This window comes from Delphinus delphis, chromosome 2 (genome assembly GCF_949987515.2).
Source record: "Delphinus delphis chromosome 2, mDelDel1.2, whole genome shotgun sequence".
Classification (NCBI taxonomy): Eukaryota; Metazoa; Chordata; class Mammalia; order Artiodactyla; family Delphinidae; genus Delphinus; species Delphinus delphis.
In genome coordinates, this window is record NC_082684.1 from 63,257,466 (window position 1) to 63,271,915 (window position 14,450).

Here is a 14,450-nt window from a genome sequence, read left to right on the forward strand (position 1 = left end):
TGCATTTAATCTTTAGATATATTTGGGAGAATATTGCTATCTTAACAATATTGTGTCTTCCTATCTATGAACATAGAATGTCTTTCAGTTAGTTTAGATCTTCTTTAGTCTCTTTCACTGATGTTTTATAGTTTTCAGGGTACAAATCTTACATTTCTTTTGTTAGATTTATTCCCAAGTATTTTATTCTTTTCATGCTTTGTAAATGAAGTTGTTTCCTTAATTTCACTTTGAATTATTCATTGGTGGTGGGTAAAAAGGCAATTGATTTTGTATATTCATCTTGTATTCTTCAACCTAGCTGAACTTGTTTATTAACTTGTATAGATTTCTGTGTGTGTATTCCTTAGAATTTTTTATATACAAAATCATACCATTTGTGAATAGAGATGTAATGCTTCTCACTTCATAGTGTATATGGTTTTTATTTATTTTCATGTCTAATTTCTTTGGCTAGAACTTCCTGTACAGTGTTGAATAAAAGTGGCAAAAGCAGACATCCTTGTCTTGTTCATGTTTTTAAGGGTAGAACTTTTGGTCTTTTACCAGTCAGTATGAAGTTAGGTGTGGGTTTTTCATAGATGCCCTTCATCAGTTTGAGGACATTACTTTTTGTTCCTAACTTTTTGAGTTTCTTTATCATTAAGGGAAGTTGACTATCGTCAAGTACTTTTTCTGTGTCTGTTGAGACTATCACGTAGGTTTTGACCTTTTTATTAATATGGTGTATTGCATTGATTGATTTTTGTATGTTGAACTGACCTTGCATTCTGGGATAAATCCTACTTAGTCATTATGTATAATTCTTTTAATATATTGCCATATTCAGTTTTCTAGTATTCTGTTGAGGATTTTTGTGTCTTTATTCAGGAATATGGGTCTGTAGTTTTCTTTTCTTGTAATGTTTTTGTCTGATTTTGGAATGAGGGTAATACTGGCCTCACTGATACAGTTTGAAAGTGTTCTCTTCTTTATTCTTTGGAAGAGTTGATAGAATTCACCTATGAAGCCATTTGGGCCTGGACTTTTCTTTGAGGTCAGTTTTCTTTATTACTCAGTCCTTCTTTTTACTTTTTATAGATCTATTCAGATTTTCTATTTCTTCTTGGGTCAGTTTTGGTAGTTCATTTTATGTCTTTTCTTTGAATTTGTCCATTCCATATAGGTTACCTAACTTGCTAACAACAAATGCTCATAGTATCCCCTTAAGATATTTTCTATTACTGTAAGATTGGTAGTAATGTTCTCTTTTCCAGATTAGTAATTTGAATCATATCTCTCTTTATATTGGATAGTCTAGCCAAAGATTTATCAATGTTGTTATCTTTTCAAAGAACTAATTTTGGTTTCATTGATTCCTTGGTATTGTTTTTCTTTTCTCTATTTTACTTATCTCCATTCTAATCTTTATTATTTCCTTTCTTCCACATGCTTTTGCTTTTTGTTTTCTAGTTTTTTAAAGTGGAACATTAGGTTATTGATTTTGAGACCTGCATCAAGGTGTTTATTAAAGCTATAAATTTACCTCTAAGCACTGTTTTAGTGGGGTGCCATATATTTGGTATGTTGTTTTTTCATTTACAGGTCAAAGTGTTTTTTACAGTGGATTTGAGTTACTATCTAGAATCCTTTCATTTCATCTTGATGGACTCACTTTAGTAATTTTTATAGGGCAGACCTGTTAGCAACAAATTCTCTCAGTTTTGGTGTACCTAGGGATGCCTTAATTTTGCCTTAATTTTTGAGGACAGTTTTGCTGGGTATAGAATTCCTGGTTGCCAGGTGTTTTCTTTAAGCTCATTGACTATGTCATCTCAGTGACTTCTGGCCTTCCTGTTTTCTGATGACAAATCAGATATTTTTCTTAGTGAGGCTTTCTTGTTAAGTGATGTGTTGCTTCTCTCTTGGTGCTCTCAAGATTCTTTTTGTTGTTATCTTTTGACAGTTTTGTTATGATGTGCTTAGATACGGGTCTCTGAGTTTATTCTACTTCTAATTTATTGAGTTTCTTAAATGTCCACATAAATGTTTTTCATGAAACTTGGAAAAATTTCAGCCATTATTTCTTGAAATTTTTCTGTCTCTTTCTCTCTTTTCTCTCCTGGGTCTCCTGTTGTATGTGTATTGCTGCATTTGATGGTGACTCAGAAGTCTCTGAGGCTCTGTTCATTTTTCTTCATTATTGTTAAATTCTGTTCATGAGACTGGATAATCTCAACTAACTTAATCTTTTGAGTTTGCTAATTTTTTTATTTTGCCAGTTCAGATGTGCTATTGAGCTTTTAGTGAACTTTTCATTTTGTATTGTACTTTTAAAACTCTTTTTTTTTTTTTTTGCAGTACGCGGGCCTCTCACGGTTGTGGCCTCTCCCGTTGCGGAGCACAGGCTCTGGACACGCAGGCTCAGCGGCCATGGCTCACGGGCCCAGCCGCTCCGTGGCATGTGGGATCCTCCCAGACCGGGGCACGAACCCGTGTCCCCTGTATCGGCAGGTGGACTCTCAACCACTGTGCCACCAGGGAAGCCCTAAACTCTTTTTTTTAAACATAATTTCTACCTCATTATTGATATCCTCTCCTTGGTGAGGTGCCATTCTCACACTTTCCTTTAGTTCTTTAGACATGGTTTCCTTTATTTTTTGGAACATATTTAAAACAGATGATAGTGTTTGCCTAGTAGATCTAATGTTTGTTCTTCCTCAGGGACAGTTTCTATTGATTGATCTTTCTCCTGTACATGGGGCATGCTTTTGTTTTGTTTTGGTCATAGTCAGTTGATTTGTTACAAAGGTGCCTAGGCAATTCAACTGAGAATTGAAAATGTTTTTAACATCAAAACAAACAATGCTAGAAATATTGGACAGCTGATAACAAGGAACAAATTATTGATACATGCAACAATATAGATAAATCTCAAAATGGTTATGCTAAGTGAAAGAAGCCAGTTTAAAACACAGTAGGGCTTCCCTGGTGGTGCAGTGGTTGAGGGTCCACCTGCCGATGCAGGGGACACGGGTTCGTGCCCCTGTCCGGGAAGATCCCACATGCCACGGAGCAGCTGGGCCCATGACCCATGGCCACTGAGCCTGCACGTCCGGAGCCTGTGCTCTGCAACGGGAGAGGCCCGCGTACCGCAAAAAAAAAAAAAAAAAAGTAAATATTCTATAATCCCAATTATATACAATTTCTAGAAAATGCAAGCTACTTCATAGTGACAGAGTAGTAGTGGTTATCTGGGGATGGGGAAGGAAGGGATGGATTACAAACGGGCACAAGGAAACTTTTGCAAATCATGGGTATGTTCATTACCTTAATCGTTGCTGGTTTCCTGGATGCATACATATGTCAAAACTCATCAAATTGTTCACCTTAAATATGTGCAGATTATTGTATGTCAATTATATTTATATAAAGCTGCGAAAGGCAAAAAAAAAATGCTCCTGAGTGGAGGCGAGGAGGTGGTCACGCGTGGGTGAGGCAGAGCACGTGTCCTCTTCTCCCCCTGCAGCAGTTACGAGGAGGACAGCCTCAGCCTGGGATTCTGAAGGACCAGAAAGCCCCTCAGCCAAAGTCGTGGCATGAAGTGTTGGAGACCACGGGCTCCCTGCTGCTGGAGGTGTGGCAGAGGCTGGCCTGGTGGCCTTTGGAGTCCCTAACGCCTCTGGGACCAGGATCTTGTGGCTTGGCAGTAGGCGAGTGTGCATCTAGGGGAGGGAAGATGCACTGGAGGGATGAGGACCAGGCCGCACCTGGCCTATGTGTGCGTTGTCCTTGTTGCCTTTCTTTTCCAACACCACCTCCAAGTCCGTGTTGTGCTCCTCATCCCAAGGTTCTCCTCCTACTCTGCTCTCCTGCCTCTTCTTCCTCTTCAGAGCTGGCTCCTCAATGTCTGCCTGCTCTGCTTTTTTCTTGGACTTCATTTTCTTCACAGGAGCCTTGGGGCCATCTCCTGTTGGGATGTATTCTGGAGCTTCAACTTTGACTGGCTTCTTTTTACTTTCTTTCCTAGGGCTGCTCAACCCGGACCTGGAGAGCTCAGGGTGCCCCAGGAGGGGTATCTCCCTCCTGGTGGATTTTCTTTTTCTCCTTCATCCTCATGTTGCTTCATCTTCACGTTGTGTTCCCTGGGGCTCCCCTACTTCTGTTTCTGTCCCGAGGCTGCCTGCTCCCAGATGCCATCTTTCCCAACTGAGCAAGTGTACAAAGCATCCCTGGCCTCTCAGAACCAAGGGTCCCTGGCTGAGAAGGCTGTAGCTTCCTGGGCCTTTTTCTCCTTCTTGTGTTTTTTGAGCTTCTTGCCAGCTGTGGTTACCTCCTCAACCTGCATGGGGTCTGGGGAGGTCTTCACCCTCAAGCCAGGGGACATGGACTTCCTCTTCTCCCCACTGAGTGACTTGGATGGACCAAGTGCCTGCTTCCTGCGGCTGGGTGACAGCTCAGTCCGTCCAGCATGTAACGTGGCCTCAGGTTCTAGGGGCTCCTCACAGGGCTATGACAGTTCTTTTTCTTCACTAGAGGCATTTTGGGTGCCTGCTCTTGGACCACATTCTTCGAGGGTGGTATGGCTCTTGTGGGACAAACCTCTCTGAAGTAATTGTCACTATTTAAAACCTAGTATTGAGTCTCTGGTTCTTTGACTACCTTCTTTTTCTTCTTTTTCTCTGGGAGCCCAAGGCCCAGGTCTCCTTTCTGAGTCTTAGTGATCATTCCCAAAGGCCAAACTTCCCTGCCTCCACGTGAGAGCTGGGGCATACTTTCCTTTTTTTTTTTTTTTAATTTATTTATATTTACTTATTTATTTTTGGCTGCTTGGGTCTTCATTGCTGCACGCAGGCTTTCTCTAGTTGCGATGAGTGGGGGCTCCTCTTTGTTGCGGTGCATGGGCTTCTCGTTGCAGTGGCTTCTCTCTGCAGAGCCCAGGCTCTAGGTATGTGGCTTCAGTAGTTGTGGCACGTGGGCTCAGTGGTTGTGGCTCGCAGGCTGTAGAGCGCAGGCGCAGCAGTTGTGGTGCACGGGCTTAGTTGCACCACGGCAGGGGCATACTTTCTTATTTCTTTGTGTGTCTTGTAATTTTGTTGAAAAACTGACATTTTAAATAATACAGCAACTCTGGAAACCACTTTCTCCCTCTCCCCCAGGGTTTGTTGTTTCTGTTGTTATTGTTGCTGTGTGATTCTTTAATGACTTTCCTGAACTATGTGCAGTGTATTTTCTTTCTCCTATGTGACCACCACATTCTTTACTCGTTCAACTTAGTGGTCAGCTAATGCCTGCACGGATACTTCCTTACAAGCCTGGAGTCAGTAAGTTTCCTAGTCTTTGCGAAGGAGCTCTCTGTGTGTATTGGGACATACTGTCAGTATTCAAGAAACCGTTTACAATACTTTTTTAGCCTTCACATCTTTCTTGTGTAACCTCAAGATCAGACAGAGGTGAAAGTTTAAATCTTTTTCCAGACTTTCCTTAGTATGCTTGCAGCTCAGCTCATGGCTTTCTATACTCCCCTTAATATGTTGTAGCTCTTTAAAGTTCCCTATGGATAGCACATTCTCTATATTTTTCCTTTTAAGTTTTTTTTTGGTTAGTTGTTTGCCTCATCAGTGATTGCTGCCTCAGGCAGCTGTGGTGTTAAATAATTGCCACTGATTGTTTTCCACAAATGTCTCCAGGGGAAAAGCTGTTGCCGTGTGTGAGTTCTGAGTTACTCAAATAAAGACAAGCTTTGCAAGCTGGATTTTCGAAGGAGCAGCTAGATAAGTCAAATAATGACATTTCTCTTAGAGTGAAGCTTTGAAAGAACTCCAATTCTGTTCTGACTCCTCCAGTGACCCATAGGCTGCTGTTTCTCACTGTGATCCTGGGCTGTTGGTTTTTAAGGCTGCTATGGAGATGAGGATGGGGAATGGGAACACAGTAAGTTTGAAATGCCACAGAGCTAACTGTTCTTACTGAGATTCATCCATTTTTCTTGAAAAAATGTGCTTGATTGTTGCGAGCTTTTGATTAATTTCCAGGTCTATGAAAAGGTTGACTTTTACTGTTTTTGCTTTTGTTTAGCTGTTTTTAATGGAGGAAAAGATTTTCAGAGTTCCTTATTCCACTAACTCGCTGATATTACCTACTTATAACTTGCTTTTTAAACTATACTTAATGTTTTTCAGTTTTATTAAAATGTTCTTTTATGAATATTTTTAGTGGCTGCCTATTCATTTGTATGGATGTATCATAATTTAGTTTCTTACTGTGTAGTGGGTAGTGGACAGATATTAGGAAGTTAGGGAAGAAAAATAGGACTTGTATATCATGTGAAGGAACCCAGGCTTATCCTGTTTACAGTGGGAAATGCCTTAAGTATTTTAAGCTGATGAGTGATACCGGTAGTTGGACTCAGGTTTGGTAAATTATTCTGGTAGCAATATGTGGAGGACGGATAAAAAGTGGCCTTCAAATGGTGTGAGATTAGGTAGGAGGCTACTAATAAAATTCAGGCAAGAGGTCATGAAGTAGCAAACTAAAAATTTTCACTATCCTAAAACTTCAGAGTATCTATCTCAGCCTCTACAGGACTGTGTAGCTTTCAAATAATTCTTTAAAAATACCGTTCTTTCAGAATGAATTTGATTAAAATTGGCCACAAGGTTATATTATGCTTTGGTGTACTGCCTGAAGTGTAGCTAATATGGTGGTGTTGATTGAGGGATCAGAAAAGCTGATTTGGAACTGTTTCATAGCTTTGTGTGACCTGGACTTGTTACCTAACTTCTCTCAGGCTTAATTTCCTCAGAAAGTGGAAATAATATACCTATTTCAAAAATGTATTCGTGGAGGGCTTCCCTGGTGGCGCAGTGGTTGAGAGTCCGCCTGCTGATGCAGGGGACACGGGTTCGTACCCCGGTCCGGGAGGATACCACATGCCGTGGAGCAGCTAGGCCCGTGAGCCATGGCCTCTGAGCCTGCGCATCCGGAGCCTGTGCTCTGCGACGGGAGAGGCCACAACAGTGAGAGGCCCGCATATCGAAAAAAAAAATATATATATATATATATTCATGGAGAATGAATAAGATATGTTTGTGTAACTGTAAAAGTGCTATCTATGCAAATGTAAACTATTAAGTAAACATAAGTGATTATAACTGTTTGCCTTATCTTTATGTCTCTATGCTTCTGGTATGTTTGATAAAACAGAATTGATGCTGCTCTTAAATCAAACATTGTATCTTTGTTTATAAGATTATCTTTTTCACTGTATCTCCTCATTTCCTCTGTGCCTATGTCGAATCTTTGAAAGCAAGAGAATAATTTTTATTTTACTTTGTGTTTAAGGGTTTTTTTATGTCACTAATAATTTTTATTATATATTGAAATAATATTTTTGATATATTGGTTAAATATAATATATTCAAATTAATTTCATCTGTTTCCTCTACCTTTTTCTCTTCTTTTTTTTAACATCTTTATTGGAGTATAATTGCTTTACAATGGTGTGTTAGTTTCTGCTGTATGACAAAGGGAATCAGCTGTACGTATACATATGTCCCTGTATCCCCTCCCTCTTGCATCTCCCTCCCATCCTCCCTATCCCACCCCTTTAGGTGGTCACAAAGCACCGAGCTGATCTCCCTGTACTATGTGGATGCTTCCCACTAGCTATCTGTTTTACATTTGTTAGTGTATATATGTCCATGCCAACCTCTCACTTCGTCCCAGCTTACCCTTTCCCCTCCCCGTGTCCTCAAGTCCATTCTCTATGTCTGCGTCTTTATTCTCATCCTGCCCCTAGGTTCTTAGAACCATTTTTTTTTTCTTTTTAGATTCCATATATATGTGTTAGCATACGGTATTTATTTTCTCTTTCTGACTTACTTCACTCTATATGACAGACTCTAGGTCCATCCACCTCACTACAGATAACTCAATTTCGCTTCTTTTTATGGCTAATATTCCACTGTATAAATGTGCCACATGTTCTTTTATCCATTCATCTGTCATGGACACTTAGGTTGCTTCCATGTTCTGACTATTGTAAATAGTGCTGCAGTGAACATTGTGGTACATGACTCTTTGAATTATGGTTTTCTGAAGGTATGTGCCCACTAGTGGGATTGCTGGGTCATCTGGTAGCTCTAGTTTTAGTTTTTTAAGGAACCTCCATACTATTCTCCATAGTGGCTGTATCAATTTATATTCCCAGCAACAGTGCAAGAGGGTTCCCTTTTCTCCACACCTTTTCCAGCATTTATTGTTTGTAGACTTTTGGATGATGGCCCTTCTGAGTGGTGTGAGGTGATACCGCATTGTAGTTTTGATTTGCATTTCTCTACTGCTCACTGATGTTAAGCATCCTTTTATATGTTTGTTGGCAATCTGTATATCTTCTTTGGAGAAATGTCTTTTTAGGTCTTTTGCCTATTTTTGGAGTGGGTCGTTTGTTTTTTGATATTGAGCTGCATGAGCTGCTTGTATATTTTGGAGATTAATCCTTTGTCAGTTGCTTCATTTGCAACTATTTTCTCCCATTCTGAGGGTTGTTTCTTCATCTTGTTTATGTTTTCCTTTGCTGTGCAAAAGCTTTTAAGTTTCATTAGGTCCCATTTGTTTATTTTTGTTTTCATTTCCATTTCTTTAAGAGTGGGTCAAAAGGGATCTTGCTGTGATTTATGTCAAATAGTGTTCTTCCTATGTTTTCCTCTAAGACTTTGAAAGTGTCTGGCCTTACATTTAGGTCTTTAGTTCATTTTGAGTTTATTTTTGTGCATGGTGTTAGGGAGTGTTCTGATTTCATTCTTTTACATGTAGCTGTCCAGTTTTCCCAGCACCACTTATTGAAGAGGCTGCCTTTCTCCATTGTATATTGTCACCTGCTTTATCAAAGATAAGGTGACCATATGCGCATGGGTTTATCTCTGGGCTTTCTGTCCTGTTCCATTGATCTAAATTTCTGTTTTTGTGGCAATACCATACTGTCTGGCTTACTGTAGCTTTGTAGTATAGTCTGAAGTCCGGGAGCCTAATTCCTCTAGCTCCATTTTTCTTTCTCAAGATTGCTTTGGCTATTCAGGGTGTTCTGTGTTTCCATTCAAATTGTGAAATTTTTTGTTCTAGTTCTTGAAAAATGCCATTGGTAGTTTGATAGGGATTGCACTGAATCTGTAGACTGCTTTGGGTATATAGTCATTTTCAAAATGTTGATTCCTCCAATCCAAGAACATGGTATATTTCTCCATCTATTTGTATCATCTTTAATTTCTTTCATCAGTGTCTTACAGTTTACCGCATACAGGTCTTTTGTCTCCGTAGGTAGGTTTATTGCTAGGTATTTGATTCTTTTTGTTGCAGTGGTACATGGGAGTGTTTCCTTAATTTCTGTCTCAGATTTTTGATCATTAGTGTATAGGAATGCAAGAGATTTCTGCGCGTTAATTTTGTATCCTACTTTACCAGATTCATTGATTAGCTCTAGTAGTTTTATGGTAGCATCTTTAGGATTCTCTATGTATAGTATCATGTCATCTGCAAACAGTGACAGCTTTACTTCTTCTTTTCCGATTTGGATTCCTTTTATTTCTTTTTCTTCTCTGATTGCTGTGGTTAAAACTTCCAAATCTGTGTTGAATAGTAGTGGTGAGAGTGGGCAACCTTGTCTTCTTCCTGATCTTAGTGGAAATGGTTTCAGTTTTTCACCATTGAGGACGATGCTGGCTGTGGCTTTGTTGTATATGGCCTTTATTGTGTTGAGGAAAGTTCCCTCTATGCCTACAAATGGGTGTTGAATTGTGTCGAAAGCTTTCTCTGCATCTATTGAGATGATCATATGGTTTTTCTCCTTCAGTTTGTTAATATTGTGTATCACATTGATTGATTGATTTGTGTATATTGAAGAATCCTTGCATTCCTGGGATAAATCCCACTTGCTCATGGTGTATGATCCTTTTAACTTGCTGTCGAATACTGTTTGCTAGTATTTTGTTGAGGGTTTTTGCATCTATGTTCATCCGTGCTGTTGGCCTGTAGTTTTCTTTCTTTGTGATATCTTTGTCTGGTTTTCGTATCAGGGTGATGGTGGGCTCGTAGAATGAGTTTGGGAGTGTTCCTCCCTCTGCTGTATTTTGGAAGACTTTGAGAAGACTAGGTGTTAGCTCTTCTCTAAATGTTTGATAGAATTTGCCTGTGAAGCCATCTTGTCCTGGGCTTTTGTTTGTTGGAAGATTTTTAATCCCAGTTTCAATTTCAGTGCTGGTGATTGGTCTGTTCATATTTTCCATTTCTTCCTGGTTCAGTCTCAGAAGGTTGTGCATTTCTGAGAGTTTGTCCATTCCTTCCAGGTTGTCCATTTTATTGGCATATAGTTGCTTGTAGTAATCTCTGATGATCCTTTGTATTTCTGCAGTGTCAGTTGTTACTTCTCCTTTTTCATTTCTAATTCTATTGATTTGTGTCTTCTCCCTTTTTTTCTTGATGAGTCTGGCTAATGGTTTATCAATTTTGTTTATCTTCTCAAAGAACCAGCTTTTAGTTTTATTGATCTTTGCTATTGTTTCCTTCATTTCTTTTTCATTTATTTGTGATCTGATCTTTATGACTTCTTTCCTTCTGCTAACTTTGGGGTGTTTTTGGTCTTCTTTCTCTAATTGCTTTAGGTGTAATGTTAGGTTGTTTATTTGAGATGTTTCTTGTTTCCTGAGGTAGGATTGTACTGCTATAAACTTCCCTCTTAGAACTGCTCTGGCTGCATCCCATAGGTTTTCGGTCGTCATGTTTTCATTGTCATTTGTTTCTAGGTATTTTTCGAGTTCCTCTTTGATTTCTTCAGTGATCTCTTGGGTATTAAGTAGTGTATTGTTTAGCCTCCATGTGTTTATATTTTTTACCGATTTTTTCTGTAATTGATATCTAGTCTCATAGCATTGTGGTTGGAAAAGATACTTGATACAATTTCAATTTTCTTAAATTTACCAAGGCTTGATTTGTGACCCAAGCTATAATGTATCCTGGAGAATGTTCCATGAGCACTTGAAAGTGTATTCTGTTGTTTTTGGATGGAATGTCTTATAAATATCAATTAAGTCCATCTTGTTTAATGTATCATTTAAAGCTTGTGTTTCCTTATTTTCATTTTGGATGATCTGTCCATTGGTGAAAGTGGGGTGTTAAAGTCCCCTACTGTGATTGTGTTACTGTCAATTTCCCCTTTTATGGCTGTTAGTATTTGCCTTATGTATTGAGGTGCCTCCTATGTTGGGTTCATACATATTTACAATTGTATCTTCTTCTTGGATTGATCCCTTGATCATTGTGTAGCGTCCTTCTTTGTCTTTTATAATAGTCTTTGTTTTAAAGTCTGTTTTGTCTGATAATGAGAATTGCTACTCCACCTTTCTTTTGATTTCCATTTGCATGGAATATCTTTTTTCCATCGCCTCACTTTCAGTCTGTATGTGTTGCTAGGGCTGAAGTGGGTCTCTTGTAGACAGCATATATACGGGTCTTGTTTTTGTATCCATTCAGCCAGTCTCTGTCTTTTGGTTGGAGCAGTTAATCCATTTACGTTTAAGGTAATTATTGATATATATGTTCCTATTACCATATTCTTAATTGTTTTGTGTTTGTTATTGTAGGTGTTTTCCTTCTCTCATGTTTACTGCCTAGAGAAGTTCCTTTAGCATTTGTTGTTAAGCTGGTTTGGTGGTGCTGAATTCTCTTAGTTTTTGCTTGTCAGTAAAGCTTCTAATTTCTCCATCAAATCTGAATGAGATCCTTGCTGGGTAGAGTAATCTTGGTTGTAGGTTTTTCCCCTTCATCACTTTAAATATGTCCTGCCACTCCCTTCTGGCTTGCAGAGTTAATGCTGAAAGATCAGCTGTTAACCTTATGGGGATTCCCTTGTATGTTATTTGTTGTTTTTCCCTTGCTGCTTTTAATATTTTTTTTGTATTTAATTTTTGATACTTTGATTAATATGTGTCTTGGTGTGTTTCTCTTTGGATTTATCCTGTGTGGGACTCTGTGCTGCCTGGACGTGATTAACTATTTCCTTTCCCATATTAGGGAAGTTTTCAATTATAATCTCTTCAAGTATTTTCTCAGTCCCTTTCTTTTTATCTTCTTCTTCTGGGATCCCTATAATTCGAATGTTGGTGTTTTTAATGTTGACCCAGAGGTCTCTGAGACTGTCCTCAGTTCTTTTCATTCTTTTTTCTTTATTCTGCTCTGCAGTAGCTAGTTCCACTATTTTATCTTCCAGGTCACTTGTCCATTCTTCTGCCTCAGTTATTCTGCTATTGATTCCTTCTAGAGAATTTTTATTTTCATTTATTGTGTTGTTCACCATTGTTTGTTTGCTCTTTAGTTCTTCTAGTTCCTTGTTAAATGTTTCTTGTATATTCTCCATTCTGTTTCCAAGATTTTGGATCATGTTTACTGTCATTACTCAGAATTGTTTTTCACGTAGACTGCCTATTTCCTCTTCATTTGTTAGGTCTGGTGGGTTTTTACCTTGCTCCTTCATCTGCTGTGTGTTTCTGTGTCTTCTCATTTTGCTTAACTTGCTGTGTTTGGGGTCTCCTTTTCGCAGGCTGCAGGTTCGTAGTTCTTGTTGTTTTTGGTGTCTGTCCGCAGTGGCTAAGGTTGGTTTAGTGAGTTGTGTAGGCTTCCTGGTGGAGGGGACTAGTGCCTGTGTTCTAGTGGATGAGGCTGGGTCTTTTGTTTCTGGTGGGCAGGTCCACGTCTGTTGGTGTGTTTTGTGGTGTCTGTGGCCTTATGATTTTAGGCAGCATCTGTGCTAATGGGTGGGGTTCTGTTCCTGTCTTGCTAGTTGTTTGGCATGGGGTGTCCAGCACTACACCTTGGTGGTCGTTGTGTGGAGGTGGGTCTTGGCGTTGAGATGGAGATCTCTGGGAGATTTTTGCCTTTGTTATTATGTGGACCTGGGAGGTCTCTTGTGGACCAGTGTCCTGAATTTGGGTCTCCCACCTCAGAGGCACAGCCCTGATGCCTGGCTGGAGCACCAAGAGCCTGTCATCCGCACGGCTCAGAATAAAACGGAGAAAAAAAAGAAAGAATGAAGAAGATAAAATAAAAGTTACTAAAGTAAAAAATAATTATTAAAAAGAAATTTTTTGTAAGTAATAAAAATTAAGAAAAGGAACAAAAGAAGAGAGTGACCAAACCAGAAAACAAATCCACCAATGATAAGAAGCACTAAACACTATACTAAACAAAAACACCAAAAAACGAAAAACAGCGGACAGACAGAACCCTAGGACAAATGGTAAAAGCAAAGCTAAACAGATAAAATCACACACAGGAGGATACACATACACCCTCACAAAAAGAGAAAAACGGGAAAAAAAATATATTTCGTTCCTCCCAAAGTCCACCTCCTGAATTTGGGATGATTCGTTGTCTATTCAGGTATTCCACAGATGCAGGGTACATCAACTTGACTGTTGAGATTTAATCCGCTGCTCCTGAGGTTGCTGGGAGAGATTTCCCTTTCTCTTCTTTGTTTGCACAGCTCCTGGGGTTCAGCTTTGGATTTGGCCCCGCCTCTGCATGTAGGTCGCCTGAGGGTGTCTGTTCTTCGCTCAGACAGGATAGGGTTAAAGGAGCCACTGATTCGGGGGCTCTGGCTCACTCAGGCCGCGGGGAGGGAGGGGTATGGAGTGCGGGGCGAGCCTGCGGCGGCAGAGGCCAGCATGACGTTGCAGCAGTATGAGGTACGCTGTGTGTTCTCCTGGGGAAGTTGTCCCTGGATCACGGGACCCTACCAGTGGCGGGCTGCACAGGCTCCCGGGAGGGGAGGTGTGGATAGTGACCTGTGCTTGCACACAGGCTTCTTGGTGGCTGCAGCAGCAGCCTGAGTGTCTCATACCTGTCTCTGGGGTCCGCGCTGATAGCCGCAGCTCACGCCCGTCCCTGGAGCTCCTTTAAGTGGTGCTCTTAATCCCCTCTCCTCGCGGACCAGGAAACAAAGAGGCAAGAAAAAGTGTCTCGCCTCTTCGACAGCTCCAGACCTTTCCCCGGACTCCATCCCAGCTAGCTGTGGTGCACTAGCCCCCTTCAGGCTATGTTTATGCAGCCAACCCCTGTCGTCTCCCTGGGATCCAACCTCCGAAGCCCGAGCCTCAGCTCCCAGCCCCCGCCCGCCCAGGCGGGTGAGCAGACGAGCCTCTCGGGCTGGTGAGTGCTGGTCGACACTGATTGACTGTGCAGTAATCTCTCCACTTTGCCCTCCGCACCCCTGTTGCTGTGCTCTCCTCTGCGGCTCCGAAGCTTCCCCCCTCCGCCACCCGCCGTCTCCGCTCGCGAAGGGCTTTCCTAATGTGTGGAAACCTTCCTTCACAGCTCCCTTCCAGAGATGTAGGTCGTGTCCCTATTCATTTGTCTCTGTTTTTTCTTTTGCCCTACCCAGGTACTTGGGGAGTTTCTTGCTTTTTGGGAAGTCTGAGGTC

At 40.5% G+C, this 14,450-nt stretch overlaps 1 protein-coding gene and 1 pseudogene across 7 annotated transcripts in view; one reads left to right on the top strand and one right to left on the bottom strand.

The window, feature by feature from the left end:
* Window positions 1–14,450, top strand: part of RALGAPA1 (Ral GTPase activating protein catalytic subunit alpha 1) — a 221,604-nt gene that overhangs the window by 23,869 nt on the left and 183,285 nt on the right. The window lies entirely within an intron of this gene.
* Window positions 3,705–4,707, bottom strand: LOC132421163 (lysine-rich nucleolar protein 1-like; annotated as a pseudogene).